This window comes from Saimiri boliviensis, chromosome 8 (genome assembly GCF_048565385.1).
Source record: "Saimiri boliviensis isolate mSaiBol1 chromosome 8, mSaiBol1.pri, whole genome shotgun sequence".
Classification (NCBI taxonomy): domain Eukaryota; kingdom Metazoa; phylum Chordata; class Mammalia; order Primates; family Cebidae; genus Saimiri; species Saimiri boliviensis.
In genome coordinates, this window is record NC_133456.1 from 98320356 (window position 1) to 98338502 (window position 18147).

The 18147-nt window shown below is 39.2% G+C and overlaps 1 protein-coding gene across 1 annotated transcript in view; it reads right to left on the reverse strand.

Moving 5' to 3' along the window:
- Positions 1 to 18147, reverse strand: part of KIAA1217 (KIAA1217 ortholog) — an 820690-nt gene that overhangs the window by 500108 nt on the left and 302435 nt on the right. The window lies entirely within an intron of this gene.

The window sequence follows — 18147 nt, forward strand, 5'->3', positions numbered from 1 at the left end:
TACAGGACCTGTGGAATGTAAATCTGTGTATCTAAGATGCCGGTGACAGCTTTGCAGTGGTAAATGCTCCAATTCAGAGCAGACAGCAGATGCTGCATTAGGCAATATGAAACACACACACACACACACACACACACACACACACACGATATTCCCTTGCATACAGAGACTACACATCAGACAGCCTAGAAATGGAAAAAGAATGTAAATATTACCCCACCCACTCAGGTACAATACATAAAAATGAGCCAGATGTGTGGTTTGTATTATTAAGCGCATACCACGTTCAGTTTCCAGGGATTAGTTCAAGCAAATATTTCCTTGCTTTAGCACATTCCTATAGTATATTCCAAGAGGTGACCATGTAACGAATGCCCACCTTACATGATTACTTCTCCTGTTGTTTACAGAACAGGCACAGCACCCTGACAAAGTAAGAAAACAGCAGGATGTAATTTCCATACCTCTTCGGGCTGCCACAGGGTACGGACTAATGGATAAAGAGAGCAATTGTGTGTCTGCGTGGTGTGTTGTGGGAAGTGTATATATGTGTATATGTGCCTATGTGTGTGTGTCAGAGAGAGAGAGAGTTGGGGGAAGAGATATAAATTATTTTAAAGAGTTTGGAGTTTATTCTAACAGACAAATACTTGTGCTTAGTGTGCTTTACAAAAACTAACAGTCATGATGTAAAAATCAAGTGTGTTCAAGGGGTCACATTTTTCAAGGCTGAAAACATTCCTTCCACCAATTGAACACAAAGCCCATACCAGAAGCATACAACCTCTCCCCCACTAAGGATAACCATTTTCCCTCTAGTTTCCCATGTCAGTGATTTTTATGACTTGAGGTTAAGCTGTTTCCAACCTCAATTATGCTGTGTTCCCTTGGGGAGAGTCTACACAAACTCTCTATGAACTATAAAAAGGTTCTTGGAAGATGTGGTCATATAACTCCACTCCAAGTGTAAATACCGTGCTATTCCTCATTTACAGTTGATAAATGTGAAGCTACTTAGCACTTTATCAGACACAGTTATGTGCTGGAAAGAGTATAAATTTTGTAATCAATAGGAACAGGAGTTACCTCTAAATTCTAAACGTGGGCCCAGCCCAGGGCAAGTTACCTTCTCTGGCTTTTCATTATTAAAATTGGGATAGTAATTTTTGCCACATAGAGTTACTACATAGATCAAGTGAAATGACAAATCTGCACCTTGTCGGGCACATGGTAGCACTCAATAAATACTTTCCTTAGCCCGTTTTTCCAAAAATTCAGTTTTAATGATTCCTAATAGGTCTAGCATAGCCTTATAAAAAATGTCAGTTACAAGATCAACTCTTCACTCAGACCACAGAGTCCATAGTAGAATCACACTCATAACCTCAGCCCTATAAACTGGGAGAAAAAAATGTGAGAGTAAACCCTTAATATTATGAGAAGCGTCCTGCAAATGTAATGAACCACCACATTTGCAAATACTGCTGTATAATAAAATCCACCCCACTAAATTTAGTAAAGCATAACTATGAAATTTATGTGAGCCTTTTACTCTAAATAATTCTTTCCAAATAAGAAAGTCCATGCTTTCATTTCTCCAAAGTATCTTTATGTCTGCTCGAGAACTATTGCTTTCTCACGCTTCTTCAGGTTTCTTCATTTCCCTCATCATATTAGCAGTCGTCTTTCTTTTCAGGAAAAGATTTCACAAAGAAACTAACTTTGGCTACTTTATAGGCTGCCAATTGAGGAGCATTACAGCTGTGCAAGGATGCAGGAGGCAGGTACCAGTCAGGACTCCCCACTCACTAGCCAAGTGGCCACTCCAGAGACCAGGCTCACATTTTAGATTCATGCCTCAGAATAATGACTGACAGCAACATAGCTCGGACCGTGATGGATACAAATCACATGAATCCGAGGGCTGTGGCACCTGGCAAAGGACTTTAGTCTGGAAAGCTGGCTGGAAGGATAAGTGCCAGGAAAGAAGTGTGACTGCATCTTGACACCATTTAAAACAGGTGGTTTACCCATGCAGTGTGGATAGAAGCATTTCAGAGGAAAAGAATGATGTTTCATTACAGCACACTTTCCTTTTCTGGGAGAGCCAGTATAATTAGACTAATTTTACAAAGAGAGGGGGAAAAATCAAAGTGATTATGCTATAGGCCACTTGTAGAGGTGGAATTGTATTAGGTTCTCCAAAAAAACAGAGCCAGTGGGAGTTGTGTATATATATGATACCATGATGAGATACATATGGATATGTCCATATATACATATGTGTACATATTCATTTGCATGCAGATACAAATGTCCTTTGACTTACAATGGGGGTAGGTCCTGATAAACCCATTGAAAGTTGAAAATAGGGTAAGTCAAAAATGCACTGAGTATACCTAGCATGCCAAACATTATAGCTTAGCTGATCCTGCTTTAACCCTGCCCAGAATACTTAAAGTAGCCTGCAGTTGGGCAAACCGTCTTCCTACACAAAACAGTGTAGAGTATCTGTCGTTCACCCTCACGATTGTGTGGATGACCGGGGGTGTGGCTCGCTGCTGCTGCCCAGCATATAGGGAGTAGTGTATTGTGTATCACTAGCCTGGGAATAGATCACAATTCAAAATTCAAAGGATGGTTTCTACTGAATGCATATTCTTTTCCCACCATTGTAAAGTCAAAAAATCCTAAGTTGAACTATCATAAGTTGGGGACTGTGTGTATATCAACAGAATAAATACAAATATATGACATAGATGTCTGCACTGCTGGGGTGGGGGTAGAGTGGAGGGTGGCCAGGGCAGCTTTCTTTAGGCCATGGTGGTTTTTCCAAACCTGAAAGACAACGGAATCAGACGGGGAGCCTCTTAAAAAAATCAACATTTCTGGACTCCATCTCAGGCCCAATGAATTAGAATTCCTGGAAAAAGCCCAAGAGAGGGTCCCAGAAATTCATAAAAGCAATTCTTGGCTAGGTGCGGTGGCTCGTGCCTGTCATCCCAGCACTTTGGGAGGCCGAAGTGGGTGGATCACTTGAGGTTCGAAGTTCGAGACCATTCTAGTCAACATGTTGAAACCTTATTTCTACTAAAAATACAAAACTTAGCTGGGGCATGGTGGCACATGCCTATAATCCCAGGAGGCTGAGGCAGGAGGATCACCTGAGACCAGCAGGCAGAGGTTGTGCTACTGCACTCCAGCCTGGGTGACAGAGTGAGATCCTGACTTTAAAAAAAAAAAAAAAAAAAAGCAATTCTCAGGTGACTGTCATGCTCAGTGGGCTTTGGAAACAGCTGCTTGTCTGAGCCACTGGAAGCATCTCCCTTCCCTGTGCCCGTACTAGCAGCTGCTGGACCCGACTTTCCTAGGCTGCCCTCCCAGGTGCTGCTGCATCTTAGGGGACAGGTCACTTGCAGGTCTGCTCGCTTATATTTGCTTCTTCCATTTGGTAGGGACTACCTGCCATCATCAGGTCATGTCCCTTTATGGGGGCACTGGGGAACCTGCCTGAGAGCACCAAGCTTATTTCACTTGTCACCTAATCAGAATTTCAGTGACCATGCTTGGTTTGAGCTGGAATACTTGGGGTAAATGTATCCCCTGACACTCAAGAAACAGACTTCACATGTCTGCACCCAAACTCACACATCTGTTTAAATAAGGCTGGTTCATCCACAAGGTCAATATTTTAAAGTCCATTGAAGAGCACCACGTGGTTTATTATTCTTTTTCTCCATTCACTAGAAGTTTCCTGGAATGCTTTGTCATTTTAGTGTATATCAAACCCTCAGGCCATCATAAAGGCTGAACACAGGAGCCGAGATCAACAATGCATGGCATATTTTTATTTTAAACCAAGAAAAGAAGAGAAAGTTGATACAGAAACATTTGCCTGGTCATGCAGTTTCAAGCCTGCACAACAGAAAACCATTATAAAAATAAAAGGCAGAAATAAAGAAGACAGGTTTTATTTTTTTTCTACCCTTACCTCATTCCTAACAAAGGACGTGAGTTGGCTTGCAAAATGCATACACTACTAAGATAAGATCTGTGTGACATTAAAATAAGAAATGAATAATCATGGAGTCTGGAGGAATAGAAATTTGGCTGTGAGCTTCCTAGCACCAAAGCAAAAAAAGGAAAGAGAAGAGTTTGTAGAGTCTATGTTATTTTTATCATGAGTTTGATTCCAAAACTAAGAAAGTAGCCATTAGATCACAAAGATTTTGTTTGAATTCTGAGTAAAAGATCTCAGAGTAAAAGACCAGTTTCTAGAGAACAAACCTTGTCTTCCTCTGGGAATAATACACACCTATAAAGCTTATCCCAGGAATGCTGCTTTAATCCGGAATAGACAATCTCTCTCCTATGATCAGTAAGCATCTTGCCCAACTACTCCAGAGTGTTAGGCTTCCAGACATAATTTACCAGTGATCAGGTTTGCTCTGAGGTTTACTTTGAATTTGTGGGTTTTATTCCTTTTTCTTTTCTTTTCAGGCCAGAGTGCAGTGGCACGATCTCAGCTCATCTGCCTCCTGGGTTCAAGGGGTTCTCATGCCTCATCCTCCTGAGTAGCTGAGACTATGGGCACCTGCCACCATGTCTGGCTTCTTCTTTTTTTTTTTTTTTTTGTATTTTAGTAGAGACAGGATTTCATCATGTTGGCCAGGCTAGTCTTGAACTCCTGACCTCAGATGATCCTCCTGCCTCAGCGTCCCAAAGTGCTGGGATTATAGGCTGAGCCACCACCCCCAGCCTGGGTTTCATTCCTATGTGTGACCCCTTCTGGGCTAGTATCTCTCCACAATGACCTAATCCTAGCAAGCTTCAGCACACTGAACCTTGACATTTGCCTTTTCCTTAAGACTTTGTAACAAGCCCCCTGCATGTGTCGGTGACAGCCTCTGCTTTCCAGGGCCCTATGGATCTTCTCCCTGAGCCTCATGATTTCACTGTCAGCACCTATGGAATTGGCCTGATCATCCTTTGGCCTGTTCAGAAAGGATGGGACTGGAAGTTTTCTTTCTACTCTAAAATTCCAAGTGCTTTCCAACCCTGTTGATTTGGTTTGGATGTGTGTCCAAGTCTCAACCTCCAGTGTTGATGGTGGGCCTACTGGAGATGTTTGGGTGATGGGGGTGAATCCTTCATGAATGGCTTGTTGCTATCCTCGTGGTAAGGACTGCATTCTCACACTATTAGTTTACTTTATTAGTCCACGTGAAATCTGTTTGTCTGAAAGAGTTGGGGACCTCCCCTCTCTCTTGCTCCCTTTCTTGGCATGTCACTTGCTGGTTTCCACTCACCTTCTGCCATGATTTCAAGCTTCTGGAGGCCTCACCAGGAGCAGATGCCAGCACTACGCTTCATGTACAGCCCATAGAACCATGAGCCAAATAAATGTCTTTTCTTTATAAATCTTTTTTTTTTTATTGCATTTTAGGTTTTGGGGTACATGCGATGAACATGCAAGATTGTTGCATAGGTACACACTTGGCAGTGTGGTTTGCTGCCTTCCGTCCCCTCACCTGTATCTTTCATTTCTCCCCATGCTATCTCTTCCCACCTCCCCACCCCCCCGCCCCTCCCCCATTTCCCCCCAACGGACCCCAGTGTGTAGTGCTCCCCTCCCTGTGTCCATGTGTTCTCATTGTTCAACACCCACCTATGAGTGAGAATATACGGTGTTTGATTTTCTGCTCTTGTGTCAGTTTGCTGAGAATGATGGTTTCCAGGTTCATCCATGTCCCTACAAAGGACGTGAACTCATCGTTTTTGATGGCTGTGTAATATTCCATGGTGTATATGTACCACATTTTCCCTATCCAGTCTATCATCGTTGGGCATTTGGGTTGGTTCCAGGTCTTTGCTATTGTAAACAGTGCTGCAATGAACATTCGTGTGCACGTGTCCTTGTAGTAGAATGATTTATAATCCTTTGGATATATACCCAGTAATGGGATTGCTGGGTCAAATGGGATTTCTATCTTTAGGTCCTTGAGGAATCGCCACACTGTCTTCCACAATGGTTGAATAATTACCCAGTCTTGAATATTTCTTCATAGCCATGCAAATGGATGAATACACCTGTCTATTCCAAATCCAGCTACCATCACTTTTCAGCATGAGAACATCTTCTTGAACCATCTTGAGTGATACCACTATTAAATGATTCATTGTACATTTGGGCCTCCCTGACCCCGCCCCCCCACCACCACCCCACCACACACACACATATATCTCTAGTTTTGTGACTGAATGCTTCCAGACCTGTCTGGAAATCCTTTCTGTTGAAATCAGTCCTCACCAAAGAGAGAGAACTTTACAGTATTTCAAATATGGAGCTTGAGTAAGTGAACCAGCTCTTCTGATGAACCAAAGCTTCCAGATTCTGCTTTCGTAACTGCCTGAGCTGCCTGACTTAGGGATGTTCTTTGGCTGCCCCAGTGAAGGAGGTGGCTCTTGGGGCTCTCCTCCCTGGGTCTGGGTCAAGGCCACAGCCTGTAGTAACCCTGCTCTTGGCTGGCCTTCACCTGGGCTCTAATGAGAAGCTCTACCTACTAATGTATACTTGTTTTCTGGCAGGATTTGACACCAGTGGCTGCCCATGCATGACTGTTCCTTCCATCCATAGCAGGGGGCTGGCTCTGAGGATCTCCTGTGCATTCCTGGTTCAGCAATGCCTAGCTTCGAGCTGCCTCACATCTCTCTGAGTCTATTCTGTTTTCCAAATCCCAAAGGCATAGCTGACTTTGCTTTTTTGACAGCACATGAAATCTCCGTATTTACTAGTTCTTTCTTATAGCTAACCTAAATTCCTGCTATCAGCTTTAAACAAACTTTTTTTTTGCAGTTTTGAACATGGAAACAGAGATAATCTGTAAGGGAATACCTTCCCTCATTTCTTCATAATTCTTGAGAAGAACCTCACGTTACAAGAGCTCTGTGCAATGTCTATCTGGGGTTTGCACCACAAGCTGGTGATACTAATCAGCCCTGACCATCTTTCCAGGAAATAATACTCCACCTCAGAAGCTGGGATGGTTAGTGTCTTCCTAGTGTATCAGCACATTGGTGTTACAAATATGGAGTGTTTTTTTCCAAAGTTCTATCTGCTTTCCAATCTGCAAGATGTGAGCAAATATTTTGGTGACAATTTATATCCAACTGAGGCTGTAAAGGCATCAGGTACCCCAAGACAAAAAATTCCCTCCCAGGGAGAAAATGCTGCAGGCTATGGTATGGCCCTGGCTCTCCTTGAGACAGTAGTGATCATCAAGAACAACTGCTAACACTTGTTGTGCACTTACTATATGCCCAGCACTGTCCTAAGTCATTCATCCTTCATGGTGACCCTACGAGGTAGACACCATTATTATCTCCATTACACAGATGAGCAAAATGAAACTCTCAGAGGTCCAGAAACTCACCCAAGATCTCACAGATACTAAGTACAGGAGCAGGAATTAAACTCAGTCAGTCTGGCCCTAGAATTTGCCCTCTTCTCAACAAAGCATAAAGTCTGGCCGCCATCCACATGTACAGAGGGTGTGAACATAGAATAGCTGTTTAGTTACAGCAGTGACCTGGGAAGAGTGCCTCTGTCATCTTGGATGCTGTGTGCCAGACCTCAAAATGCACTGCACTTTGGTGACTGCAAGAGTCCCCAGAGAGGATGTGTGCATGAGCGTTGTATCATGGGAATCCAGCAGCTCTGATCTGGGAGAACGACATCCTGTGTTGAAGAGCAGATGGAAAGGCAGCAGCCTGGAGGATGTGAGCAGAACAGCTTCCTGTGTGCAACCAGCAAGTCTCCAAAAAGGTTAGCAAGGAAACATGCTCCAGGATGTCTGCGACTTCTCCTGAGGTGCAACGTGCCTGAGCAAGGTGTCTGCTGGGCTTCTTGAACTTTCTCCTTTGCCCTGCCTGCTGATCTTGCTTTCTGACCAGATGTCAAGACAAACAACTTGGTAAGCTTTGTCCAACTCTGACTCCAACTCCTCCTCCCCTCCCCTCTCTCCCTCCCCTCCCCTCCCCTTCCTCCTCTTCTTCCTCTTCCTCCTCCTTCTTTGACAGGGCCTCACTCTATTACCCAGGCTGGAGTGCAGTAGTGTGATTGCAGCTCACCACAGCCTCCACCTCCTATGCTCAGGTGATCCTCCTGCCTTAGCCTCTTGAGTAGCTGGGACCACAGGCATGTGCCACCATGCCTGGCTAATTTGTGCGTGCGTGTGTGTGTGTGTGTGTGTGTGTGTGTGTGTGTGTGTGTGTGTTGTAGAGTTGGGGTTTCACTGTGTTGCCCAAGCTAGTCTCGAACTCCTGAGCTCATCCCTTAGTCTCCTAAAACGCTGGGATTACAGGCATGAGCACCTGGCCAGCTTTGTCTGACTTCTAAGCTCACCCTGCCAGAAGACCCCCACTTGTTATGTAACCAAGGAGAAATCACTTCATCTCCTAGGGCCAAATCACTTTGAAAAAAGTATTGTGGCAACTACCCTGTTTATATCACAAGGTTCTTCCAACAATCAAGTGGGATAATGAATACAAAACACTTTGACAACTGTAAGAAAGCATATGAATTAAAGGTAATAATTTTATTGGTTATAAAATACCCATGTCCTGCTTCATCCTGGCTTAATCCCAGTTTTTCTACTTTTTCCTGCCTTAAGATTGGCTTGATATCCTAGCAGAATGTTTTATAGCAAACTTTTTCTGTAATGGGCCAAAAAGTAAATATTTTCAGTTTTTTGAACTGTAGGGCCTCTGTTCAACTATTCAACTTCACCAGCGGAGTGTGAAAACTGTCATAGAAAAAATGCCAATGAATGGGCAAGGCTGTGTTCCAATAAAGTTTTATTTGTAAAAACAGGTGGCTGGACAAATTGACTAGTATTTCATTGACACCTGTTCAATAGCAGCCAATTAAAACCATTTATGAATGCTAATATTCTGATTCCTGTCTCCTTGACCAATACCAGTTATATGGATTTTTTTTTTTTTTTTTGCCTCCCTTTGTGTGTGGATGGGTGAACTCTGCTATGGCTCCAAACCTAGATGTGAACAATTTCTTAAATTTATTTCACTCTACTATTTGGACATTATATTACATTGACAGACTTGGGGTAAGTGTCATGGTCTCCAAGAACAGCCAATATTGATTCTAACTTAATTATAAAACATAGTGGAAACAAGCACAGGGTCCACCTCTTTGGCTACTTGGAGTATATCCTGCTTTGCCATTTTACACTGATAGTTACTTTATAAAGGTGGCCATATGTAGGCAGGAAGGCTGTGAGTGCTTGGATAACTGAATTTGTGGTCTGCATTTATTCTGTAAAATGTTCATGATTCCTAAATTCAAGACAAAGGCTTGTAAGTTCAGATTCCTCAATTTTCTAGTCAAGTGCTAAAGAAAGATTTCTTGATTTACCAACTCTAATTTCTAAGAACCCTTTAAAAAGCATTTTTTATGACTTCAGTCAAAGTTGCTTTATACCATGATGTCACCCATCTGTGCTTCTATATTGTAAAAGAATCTTAAAATTATTTAGGACATGCTTCATTATGTTATAAAATTGTCAGTGCCAAGAGGAACTTTTTTGGGTTTTTATTGCAAAACACTCCCTTACATAGAAGGCTGAGCGACTTATCTGAACCAACGGGGGATTTAGAAGCAGTTTGAAAAGTTGTACGAAAATGTGTTAGACAGCCAGGTTGTGATGGAGGCTGGAGTTTTGTAGTCACAGTTTTTCCATGTGCCATTTTAAGAATTATCTTGGCTCTCAGTGTAAGTTAAAATTTTATATTTGAGAGTAGAATCCTGAAGTAAAAATAAGCTATTTCTTAATAGGGTGGTCTCCAGTGATATTATTGAAAGTGTAATTTCAAGCATTAAAGCACAGCAACCTAAAAACACTGGGTAACTTAGAAGTTATTCTTATGACTTATTAGTAATAATAGTAATATGCTTTCAGATGTATCCATGAGGTTTGAAATACTTGTGAGTCTAATGGGCATGACCTCTTACTTTAAAATCCAAGTGAGGCAGTGATGGAGTCCCCTCCCTCTCTTCAAAGGATCCCAGTGAGACTTACATAGTTCTGAGACAGAAAACATACAGATGAAACTCATGAAGAGGCCGAGCACAGTGGCTCATGCCGGCAATACCAGCACTTTGGGAGGGGGATCACTTGGGCCTAGGAGTTGGAGAACAGCCTGGCAACATAGTGAGATCCCACTCCTACAAAAAAATACAAAACATATTCCCAAGTAGTAGTCCCAGCTACTTGGGAGGCTGAGGTGGGAGGAATGCTTGAACTCAGGAGGCCGAGGTTGCAGTGAGCCGCGAATGCACCACTGCACTCCAGTCTAGATGACAAAGCGAGATTCCATCTCAAAAACAAACAAAGTAACAAAACAAAACTATGAAGACTTAAAGGAGTTGAGTAACACTGCAATGATTATTTGGCAATCAAATGAGCTTATTAATTCTTTGACTGTAACTTGTAAAAGTGATGAGGTTTCATTTGTATAATTTCAAGTTTTCTTCCGCAACTTCTTAGTTATAATAAAGCATCCAACATATTGGATTTTTCAGGTTACTAAAAGCCAAATATTAAAAAAAAGAGGTTATTTCATGAATTGTAGGCACTTGTGGAAATGTGGGATGACATGTAGTTCAACACACATCTGCTATTTTTCTGAGCTACCTATAGAAATCCTTTGTCGTTTCCAAGGCTCTGATTTAACAGCAGTGGGAGGTATGAGAAATCATGAGCAAAACCGAATAAACCTAAGAATGTGCTTAGCTTCCAGGACAATGCTACATGTTAATTAACGTTTGATGAAGGATGGGGACAAAGTAAGTCCATTAAACATTTTGAAAATCATGTGATCATCAACAAAGGAAACACAAATGTTTTCAAATGTGTTTAAAGATTCCATTTCCATTTTCCCTCTTTACTCAAACCACATAAATTTTACACATAAGTAATAAAGAAATCAGACACACGCACACAAACAGTGAAATTAAGAAATGGCTTTTTGAAGGTGAGATTGCACAGCTTTAAAAATTATTTAAGGCCAAGAAACGTATAAAAAGATGCTTGGCAGTGGGCATAATGGCTCATGCCTGTAATTCCAGCACTTTGGGAGGCCAAGGTGGGCAGATCATTTGACTCCCAGAGTTTGAGATAAGCCTGGGCAACATGGTAAAACCCTGTCTCTGTGAAACATATAAAAATAGCTGGATGGGGTGGCATGTGCTGTGTTTCCAGCTACTTGCGAGGCTAAGGTGGAATGATCATTTTAGCCTGGGAGATCAAGGCTGCAGTGAGCAGTAATTGTGCCACAGCACTCCAGCCTGGGAGACACAGCAAGACCCTGTCTCTAAATAAATAAATAAATGCTCAACATCACTAATCGTTAGAGAACTGCAACTCAAAAGCACAATGAGGATCCACATTCGTGAGAATGGATATCATTAAAAAAAAAAGACAATAGAAAATAAGTGTTGGTTAGGATGTGAAAAAGTTGGAATCCTTGTGCACTGTTAGAGGGAATATTAAATGGGATACTGGCTGTGGAAAATGGAATGGTAGTCCCTCAAAGAATTAAACTTAGAATTACCATAAGATCCAGCAGTTCTGTTTGCTAGGATATACCCAAAAGAAAAGAAAGCAAAGATTCAAACAGATATTTGTACGGCCATGCTTGTAGTGGTATTATTAACAAGATCTAAAAGGTAGAAACAATCTTAATGTCCATGAATATATGAATAAACAAAGATAGATGGATAAATAAAATGTGGCACATACACAACAGAATATTCTTCAGCCTTAAAAAGGAAGGAAAGTCTGACGTGTGCTACAGTGTAGATGAAGCTTGAGGACATTATACTACGTGAAGAAAGCCAGTCACCAAGGGACAAATACTGTATGATCCTATTTATGTGAGGTTCCTATAGTTACCAAATTCATACAGACATAAATTAGAATGGTGGCTGTCAGGTACAAGGGACGGGAGAAATGGGGAGTTTGTGTTTCATGGGTACAGAGTTTCAGTTAAGGAAGATGAAAAAGTGTCAGAGACAGACGGTGAGTATGGTTGCACAACTGTATTAGTCCATTTTCAAACAGCTACAAAGAACTGCCCTAATCTGGGTAATTTATAAAGGAAAGAGGTTTAATTGACTCACAATTGCACATGGATGAGGAGGCCTCAGGAACTTATAATCATGGTGGAAGGCAAAGGGGAAGCCAGGCACTTCTCACGTGGTGGCAGGAGAGACAGAGCGAAGCGGGAAATGCCACTTTTAAACCATTAAATCTCGTGAGAACTCCCTCATTATCATGAAAACATCATGCAGGAAATCACCCCCATGATTGAATCACCTCCTGTCAGGTCCCTCCCTTGACACGTGGGGATTAAAATTTGAGATGAGATTTGGGCGAGGACACAGAGTGAAACCATATTAACAACAATGTGAACAGACATGACACCACAGAACTGCACACTTAAAAATGCTCAAAATGATAAATTTTATGTTATGCCTATTTTGTCACAATGATAAATTATTTGAATTCATATTTTCATGTAGTTGGTGTTTGAACTTCTTACGAAATGAGGGCTAGACAATGGTCCACTATCTCTCTCTCTAGCTTTCTGCAGGCTGGGCAATGACTAGATGCAAGCTGTGCTTTCACAAGGTAGGTTTAAGAAGATGGCCAGAGTTACTCTGTACTCAGAAGAGGGAAGCGATTTTCTCTCTGATGCCTAACCATGGCTGCCCAGCAGATCCACCATGTTCCCTTGAATTGTCACACAGCCACACTGCAACGCGCAGAGATGATATAACATGGCTGTGTAAGGAACTTAAAACCTCTCTCTCTCTCCACGTTAACGAAGACAAATGCAAATGACCACTCTGTGCATCATGGACAAGGCTAGAGATCAAATGGTCTCATAAAGACTCTGAGAATATCTTTTCAAAACTTGTCTTCTGGTTCCTTGGTTCTCTGACCCTGGCTTTATATTTTTCTTGGAGATCACTTCTTTCTTGAGAAGGTGTAGTAAATCCTTCTGAAAATTGGGGGGCAAATTTCCTCCAGTTGGCTTCAGAATCACTGCTAGCAAATCCTCTGCCTTTCCAAAATATGCTCAGAATTATATTACAGAGGGTCCTGAACTACAGTGTTCCATATTTTCTAAATGAGTAAATAAAGATCCACTGAGCACCCTGCACTTGTTTTTATGAGCAAAAAGCAGCTCACATCAGTCCCCGAATACTCCTTAGAGTAGATGAAAGGAAGAATTTATGGCGTGATGTGTGAGAATAGTCTATACCTCTCATATCTCTGTAGGCTCATGTTCACAAAACAAGGCAATGTAGATATTTATGTAGAAAAATAAAGCAGTATCTATTTTAAAGAGAGGTTTGATGTTCCTCTTCCTTTTAGACAGTTGTAATTTACAAAATCGAATGAGGCCGTTAAGGTCTGTTTCTGAGATAATATGTATCCTTAATCGAAAGTAAGATTATTCAGAAAACATTTTCTCCCTAAAAAAAAAAAAAAACATAGACAAAACATTTATCCACTTACGGGCAGCTAGGAAAACTGTGAAATATAAGTTTATTTTTCATTATATTCTAATGTTATTGCACAGCCCTTGGCTCCCTATATTTCTTCCCACTTCCTGGACATGTCTTTTATGTCCTCAGGAGACCCCTAATTCTAACCCATTGAAAGCCTGATTTCTGGAAATAATTGCCAGGGGATATTTATAACTCAGAAAGTTTTTCAGGTTAAAGCAAGAAGTTCATTTCACAATGTTACATTTAAAAATATTCAACGTAACACTTTTTTATGGAAGCAGGAAACTATTAGTATAGCACAAATAATATTCATTTAGATTTTTCTGTACTCTTCAGATGATTTTTAAATAAAAAATTTTAAATACAGCAAACATAGAAAGGATACGTGCTAAAATGTAAAGATAAGAACAATGCAGAGAATACACTTGTACCCATTGCCAAGCTTTAGCAATAATACATTTCCCTTTGAAGTCTTTGAAATCTTCTAAGTACCTCCAGTTGGTCACATGCTCCTCAGATCCTGATGGGACAGCTTTCTGGGATTTAATTTTAATGGGTCTCTTATTTTCTTTCATAGTTTTATAGATATTTATATATCACAAATCAATATATTGTTTAGTTTTGCTTTTGAAAAAGTCTACATAAATGTCCTCAAGTAAGTTGTATTTTTTCTTCTGTGACTTTTTTAGGCTCGGCATTATGTTTTTTGAGATTTACGTATGTATGTATCTGATATGCTGTAATTCATTCATTTTCACTTTTTATGGTGGTGCATGGCATGAATGTATTACAAGGAATGACTATATTACATTCTAGAGCTAATGAACATTTGTTTTTAGTGTTCATATTTTTCCTCATGGATAATCAATTGATCAGTCATCCCATCCCATAACCTACCCTTTTCCATAGATCTGAAATCTCAGCTTTGTGATTCCATTTTTGTGGGAGTCTTTTCTTGGTTCCCTAATGTTTTGTTTGTCTACTTTTCTATCTCTATGCTTTTCTGTCTTAATGATTTAGAGCTCGATAATAATAAAATAGCAACTATATATTTACATTTATGATATGCCAGTCACTGTCCCAAGAACTTTTCACATATTAATTTATTTATTCCTCATCATTACCTTACAAAGTGGGCACTATTATTATATAGATGAAGGAATTGAGCTCAAAGAAATGGATTGTAGGTACCTAAGTAAGATTTGAATTGTAGACAATCTACTCATCCAGGTTGTGCTATTACACACTGTTCATATCTGGCTTATTATAAATCATGATTTCAGATTGGGCAATAGGTCTTATTTAGGAGTATCCTGGGTATTCTTAGTCATTTCCTCTTATATACAAATGTTATAAGCATCTTGTTATGTTCCATGCAAAACAAAAACTACTAAAAATTTCATCGATACTTCATTAAGTCTGTAAATAAATTTACACTATTGAGTTTCCCCATCCATTAACATAGTATTTTTCTTCCATTTGTTTAGGTATTCAATAATGTGTTTTTATCACATTTTATAATATTCTACACATTGTATATCTTTTGTTTAATATAGTCCTAGATATATTGTTTCAGCAACCGCAGATGCCATTATTTTAAAGTTGCATTTTCTGTTTGTTGGTATATGAGGAAACATAATATGATTTTAAATAGTTTTAACTTGTTTCTAGCAATGATGGAATAAAAGGAACCAGAATTACCCCTCCTCTTTAAACAGCCAGGAAAACAGACAAAGTATATGAAACAATGGTATTCAGACAATGCACAATATGTAGCACAGGACAGTGACTGCTAAGAGAATAAAAACAAATGTGGTAAGCCCAGTGAATGTCTCAGGCTACTGTCTGAAGAGTTTCCAGGTCATAGTGCAGGGAAGGGACATCCAAACAGAGCTCATCAGTTTCTCTGAACTGAGGAAACAGAGTTCCCAGTTCAGAGAGGCAAAGACATAATTTTCAGTCAGAGAAGGTGCTGCACAGAGATATGAAGATATATGGAATATTTTCTTTGATAACAACCAAATGAAATTAAAAATCAGTAACAGAAAGATATTTTTTAAAGCCCCAAATATTTGGAAGTTAACCAACCAACATCTAAATAATCTAGAGATTAAAAATGAAAAAAGAAAAGTTATAAAACATTTTAAACTGAATGAAAATTAGAATGACATAAAAATCTGAGTGATGTTACTAAGGCATGCTTAAAGGTAAGGTTATAGCATTATATGATATTATATCACTTATACCATAAGTGATTATGCTAGAAAATAAGAAAAGTCTCAAGTAATAATCTAAACATCCACCTTGAAAAACATCAATCTAAAATAAGGAGAAGGAGAAAAGTAAAAAAGAGCAAAAAAATCCATGAAATAGATAACAGAAAGCTATGGAAAAACAAACCAATGCAACCAAAATCTAGTTCTAAGAAAGAACTAATAGACTCAAGCCATCATAAGACTCAAGCCAGTCTAACTGAGAAATAAAAGGAGAACACACAGATCACCAATAACAGGAACGAAAGAGAGGATCTAATCATTTTAATAAACTATCATGAATAGCTTTATACCAATAAATTTGACAACATAGATGAAGTTTAGAAATTGTTTTAAGGATAGAAACTACCAGAGCTCAATCAAGAAGATATAGGTAGTAGTCCTATATCTATAAAAAACTGAATTGGTGATTAAAAAATCTAACCAAGATGAAAACTCCAGGCTGAGATGGCTTTATTGGTAAATTTTACTAAACATTTAAGAATAATATAACACAAATTTATTTATACTCTTTCAGAAAACAGAAGCAGGTGAATGTTTTCTAACAGTCTGAGGCCAGAATTATTATGATACCAAGACCAGAAAATAATATAAGAAAATAAAACTACAGATTAAAAGTTATCATAAACATACATGTAAAAGTCTCTAAAAAATATTAGCAACTGGAAATTAGCAATATATAAAAAGGATAATACATGATGACCAAGTAGGATATATCCCAGAAATGTAAAGTTCCTCTAACATTTGAAAAATATTGAGAAAAAAGACAATGTATTTGCCCATACTATTTCTATTCAGCATTTTACTGATGGCTTTTGCTGGTACAATAAAACAAGAAAAGGAAATAAAATGCATTCCAATTAGGAAGAGAAAGATAAAACTATTGTTATTTATAGAGAACATGATTGTCTATATAGAAAATCCAAAATAATCTACCATAAAGCTGAGTAAGGATGAGTAAGTAAGTTTAGTAAGATCACAGAAGATGAGGCAAATATATAAGACTAATTGCATTTCTATATTTTAGCAAAGAATAGTTGGGAATTAAAATTCAAAATTGTCATTTAGAATAGTACCAAAAAAGTGAACTACTTACACATAAGTTTAATAAGATACGTGCAAGAGTTGTACACTAGAAACTCTAAAACTTTGCTGAGGGAAATTAAGAAAGACACACATAAAAGGCAAGGTATACCATGTTCATGAATTGGAAAACTACCTATTGTTTTGCTTTTAATTGTTCCCCAATTCATCTGTAGATTCATTATAATCCCAATTAAGATTTTAGCTAGATTTTATGTGGAAAATAGCAAACTGATTCTAAAATTTATACAAAAATGTAAAAACCTCAAATAGCCAAAATATTTTGAAAAGAAAGAACAAAAGTGGAAGATTCAACTCTTCATAATTTCAAATCTTATACAGCTACAGTTGGCAAGAATGTATGTTTAGAACAAGATATATAGATCAATGGGCCACAATAGAAATTCCAGATATAGAACCACACATATGTGTTCAATTGATTTTTGAAGAAGATACCAAGAAATTGTATGAGGAAAATGATAATCTTTAAAATAAATCACACTAGAATATTTGCATCTTCATAGGTAAAACATGAGCTTCAATGCTTATCTCAGACCAAACACAAGCATCTACTCCAAATAGATTATAGACCTAAGTGTAAGACCTAAAAAGATTGAAGCTTTTAGAAGAAAACATAGGAGAATATTTTGTGACTTTAGGTTACACTGAAATTTCTTAGAACATAAAAAAGTGTGAACTATAAAATAATAAATTATTATATTACACAATTAAAAACATTAGGTCTTCAAAAGTTAAATGTAAGGAAATGTATAAGAAATAGACTGAGACATAATTTCCAAAATATATTTCTGATAACAGACTTGCATCTACATATGTAAAGAGTTGTTTTTTTTTTTTTTTTTGAGACGGAGTTTCACTCTTGTTACCCAGTCTGGAGTGCAATGGCGCGATCTCGGCTCACCGCAATCTCCGCCTCCTGGGTTCAGGCAATTCTCCTGCCTCAGCCTCCTGAGTAGCTGGGATTACAGGCACGCGCCACCATGCCCAGCTAATTTTTTGTATTTTTTAGTAGAGACGGGGTTTCACCATGTTGATCAGGATGGTCTCGATCTTTTGACCTCGTGATCCACCCGCCTCGGCCTCCCAAAGTGCTGGGATTACAAGCTTGAGCCACCATGCCCGGCCGGAGTTTTTAAAAATCAATGTGGTAAGACAAACTGACTAGAGATGGGT